Below are 4,838 nucleotides of genomic sequence, written 5' to 3'. Positions count from 1 at the left end.
CCCAGGAACCATTCAGCCCCCACCGGGTCGCCCCTCCGAGGATGACCCTTAAACCCGGGTATGTGACCTTCATCCCCCTCCGCACCTGCAGGGGTTCCTACTACCTGGATGGAGGTGCTGAGGTGTGAGAAGTGAAGGGTGCAACTGGGAACCTCCTCCAGTGAGGTACGCCCCACTGCCAGGTCACACCCAGACCCTACTCCCTCGATCCCCTGGCTGGATCCCATGCCCGCTGCAGAGGAGCAAACTCCCACTGATGATCTGGACATAGGGGGAGGGCAGGCGGCATGCAGGGTGGGACGGCTGAGGATGGGTCACCCTCCCCACAAGGGCACAGATCCTATCTCCCCACCTGCAAGAAAAGCTTGGCTCGAGGACTGACATTCAACAGATCGCAGCTTTCTGCTGCTCTGCTACATATGAAACCTTGACCCAGAATCAGGTAATCTACAAATGATTTAGCATTCGGTTCCCCATGAATGTGCAGTGCACTGCTGGAGAGAGGTGGCCCCCTTCCATCCATGCTCCGACTCAGTGATGAGCAGTGCTCTTTGCTGACCTAGAGGCCAGCTATCCCTGGCCAACAGGAGATCCGCAGTGCTGAGGTATCGTTATGTTTAGGCAGGATTCTGACTTAGAGGCATTCAGTCATATTCCCAAAGAAGGTAGCTTTGCACCATTAGCTCCTCAGCCAAGCACATACACCAAATGCCTGAACCTGCGGTTCCTCTCATACTGAGCAGGATTACTATCACAACAATACATCATCAGTAGGGTAAAACTAACCTGTCGCACAATGGTCTAATCCCAGCTCATGTTCCCTGTTAGTGGGTGAACAATCCAATGCTTGGTGAACTCTTCTTCACAATGATAGGAAAAGCCGGCAATGAAGGATCAAAAAGTGACATTGCTATGAATGCTTGGCCGCCACAAGCCAGTTATCCCTGTGGTAACTTTTCTGACACCTCCTGCTTAAAACCTTTACTGTGTAAGTGAGCAACCTGTGGCAATGTGTGCTTTTCTGTTTTCAATGACCTTAAAACCCAAAAAGCCAGAAGGATAATGACACCCTGCTTTCACGGGCTGTATTCATACTGAAAATCAAGATCAAGCGAGCTTTTGCCTTTCTGCTCCACGAGAGGTTTCTGTACTCTCTGAGCTCACCTAAGGACACCTGTGTTACTCTTTGACAGGTGTACTTCCCCAGTCAAACTCCCTACCTGACACTGTCCACAGAGTGGATCACACCTGGACACCTGGGTGCTTGGAACCAGAAGTGAGAGACCCAGTGGGGCTCACCCCCCACCTTACTGGGTAAGTGTAAAAGTGATGAGTAGTTTTATTTCACCAGCAGCTGAAACTTCCCACTTATTCTACATCTCTCATGTCTCTTTACAATGCCAGACTAGCGTTCAGTTTGACAGGTTCTTCTTTCCCCACTGATTCTGCCAAATCCATTCCCTTAGCTGTGGTTTCACTAGATAGTAGGTAGGGACAGTGGGAATCTCATTCATCCATTCATGTACATCACTAATTAGATGATGAGGCATTTGGCTACTTTAAGTGAGTCATAGTTATTCCTGCCGTTTAGCCATGCATCATTGAATTTCTTCACTTTGACATACAGAGCACTGCGAAGAAATCATATTGTGCCACCATCCATCTCGGGCCTTCACGATGCTTTGTTTTAATTAAACAGTTGGACTCCCTGGTCTGTACCAGTTCTACATCCGCTGCTAGCTGCCGGATGATGCACCGCGGTGATCCACAGGAAGGGCCCGGCGTGCATCCAGAGTCGCCGCTGCCATCCCCCTGTTGTCCCTGGGAAGAGAGAGTGCATCAACGGGGTGATGCCTCATCCATGTGGCATGCACCCAGCCCCACTTCATGCATGAGCCTGACCGACCCAACTATTAGAGCCAATCCTTATCCCAAAGTTAAAGATCTGGCTTGCCAACTTTCTTTACCTACACTGTTCTAACATGCCAGAGGTTGTTCAGCTTGGAGACCTGCTGCAGATATGGGTAAGGCCTGGCGTGAAACTTACACCCTCTCTCCTGGATTTTTGAGGGCTGGTGAGAGCTCACCTAATGCGGCCAGAACCACAATGCTTTCCAGGACTCGGGCCCCTCTCTCCAGATGAACCCATCCCAGGGCGCCCTGCCCTTTAAAAAGAAAAGACAACTTTCCCAGGGGCCCCCACTGGCTTCTATGGGATTGTTTGCATCACTGCACTGGAGACCCCGAGGTGCCCATATTCGCTGCTCCAGATTCAGGGATCTGAACCCCGACTACCTTTCGATCAGCTGAGGGCGACGGAGGCCATCACCCATCCCTTTGGAATGGCACTCGCCTATCTCTCAGGACCGAAGGACCCATGCTCAATTGCTGTTCACATGGAACTCTTCTCCACTTCAGCCTTCAAAGCTCTCATTTGAATATTTGCTACTACCATCAAGATCTGCACCCATGGTGGCTCCACCCGGCTCCTAGCCCTGGGCTTCAGTGCCACCACGGCGGCCCTGCTACTCATCACAGTGTAGCCTCCTTGGGTCCCAGTAACGGCGACGGCCGAGTATGGGCCCGACACTCCAGTGCCATCCATCTTTAGGGCTAGTTGATTCGGCAGGTGAGGTGTTACACACTCCTTAGCAGATTCTGACTTCCATGGCCACTGTTCTGCTGTCTATATCAGCCAACACCTTTTCTGGGGTCTGATGAGTGTTGGCATTGGGTGCCTTAACCCGGCATTCAGTTCATCCAGCAGCGCCAGTTCTGCTTACCAAAACTGGCCCACTGGACACTCGCATTCCACACCCAGCTCCAATCCAGTGAGTCAGGCTTCTTACCCATTTACAGTTTGAGAATTGGCTGAGATCGTTTTGGCCCCAAGACCTCTAATCCTTGTCTTTACCAGATAAAACTGCATCCACCGAGTGCCAGCTAACCTGAGGAAAACTTCAGAGGGAACCAGCTACTAGATGGTTTGATTAGTCTTTCGCCCGTATACCCAGGTTGGATGACCAATGTGCACGTCAGGAGTACTACAGACCTCCACCAGAGTCTCCTCTGACTTTGCCCTGCCCAGGCAAAGTTCACCATCTTTCAGGTCCCACCAGGTGTGCTCATGATCCACTTCCCCGACAGGATGGGTGAGATGGGCTGGCAGTGTGCTCCCGTGCATGGCAGGGGGAATCCCACCTCAGCTAGCGCATGCTGGCCCTCACTTTTATTGTGCCATGGGGTCTCCTGCCAATCCTCAGACTCACGCACCTGTTAGACTGCTTGGTCTGTGTGTCAAGATGGGAAGGGTGGGTCACCGACATCGCCGTGGACCCCAAGCACCCAAGGTGAGCCCACCGGCCCAGCAGTAGGACATGGTCAGGCCACACTGAGGGCAGTCTGGCCCAGTCGACAGTCCTGCCAGGAGCTGGGGGCTCCCGGCCCCCACCACAAGGTTGGGTGTGGTTGTGGCGGCTGTCATTTCCCACAACCCGGGGCATAGTGAGGGCTGATGTCATGGGCTGTAACACTCCCCTCCAGGAAGGGGAGCCACCTTCCATGCGGCCTTCTCAGCTGACCCAGAGCCGGTCTTGGTGTACCACCACAGAGGAAGTGCACCCGATGTTGGCCAGCACGCTAAGGGATGGTCCCCAACCCCCCTGGAGGGGGAGGGGATTCAACTCACCCAGGTGGCCTGTGCGGCCACCAAATTGAATCCTCTGGGTGGACCGTGTGGTCCCCACCCTTTTACCTCTGAACAGTTTCACGCCCTCTTGAACTCTCTCTTCAAAGTTCTTTTCAACTTTCCCTTACGGTACTTGTCTGCTATCGGTCTCATGCCAGTGTTTAGCCTAGATGGAGTTTACTACTCACTTTGGGCTGCATTCACAAACAACCTCACTCCGGGAAGACCTGATCCTGATGCACCGGGGCCACCACCTTCTTCAGTCCATCCGCAAGCTTAGCCTCGATCACAAGGACGTGGGCCCCCGGGTGGTGTCGGGGAAGTTTAATTCCATATGGCACATTTCCCTGCACCCATTACCCAGGCAGAGATTCAACACTGGGCTCTTCCCTCTTCACTCTCCATTAATGAGGGAATCCTGGTTAGTTTCTTTTCCTCCACTTAGTAATATGCTTAAATTCAGCGGGTCACCATGCCTGATCTGAGGTCGCGTTCCGAGTGCGGTTGTGGGGGAGTTACAAGATGGCAGGGGCCTCGGGGCTGGATAGACTACCTGTCCTCCCCTCACCTGCACACCCGTATAAAAGTCTTGTTTGGTATATCAAATGGGCACAAAAATTCTCATACACAACCATTCAGCCCTATTGTTGGCGTTCCAGCTTCAAAAGCAGAGATCTTTTATGTTAATAGTATATTGCATGGCATTATGGTTAAGGTACAGTCATATGTTAAAGAGTAATGACACTTTTGATAAGAGTGTAATATGTAAACTTAAGCACTTTTGGACGGGAATTTGGGATGACTACTGTTGATGAGTCACATGTATTCTGCAACACATGAGAATTGATTTTGTAAGCCAGTACATGGAAAACATAGTTGACTTTCTAACAGGACTATTTATGTTATTTGTACTTCTTTACACTTGGTTTTATGAAATAACTTTTTTTTTCTGAATAAATAATACCATCAATTGTCAATCACTACTATGGGTGCCATTATGGCACTGGTATTTGCCTGTTGGTTCTTGCTAGATGAGAAACTGCAGACTTGTACTACACAAAAAGAATTCAACAAGTTAACTTCTGTATTTTTACAATGATAATCTTTTTGGTGGGAGAGCACTCTATATAGTATTAAAGATTGTATGGCT

General features: G+C 50.7%; 1 non-coding gene across 1 annotated transcript; it reads right to left on the bottom strand.

Moving 5' to 3' along the window:
- Window positions 1-357: 357 nt before the first annotated feature.
- Window positions 358-4,178, bottom strand: LOC122799052. The gene has a single exon (XR_006364425.1). It is a non-coding gene; the product is annotated as a 28S ribosomal RNA (ribosomal RNA).
- Between the last annotated feature and the right edge of the window lie 660 nt (window positions 4,179-4,838).

Source organism: Protopterus annectens, chromosome 3.part1 (assembly GCF_019279795.1).
Source record: "Protopterus annectens isolate FY-2018-M chromosome 3.part1, PAN1.0, whole genome shotgun sequence".
NCBI lineage: Eukaryota > Metazoa > Chordata > Ceratodontiformes > Protopteridae > Protopterus > Protopterus annectens.
This window is presented reverse-complemented; position numbering and strand designations above follow the sequence as displayed.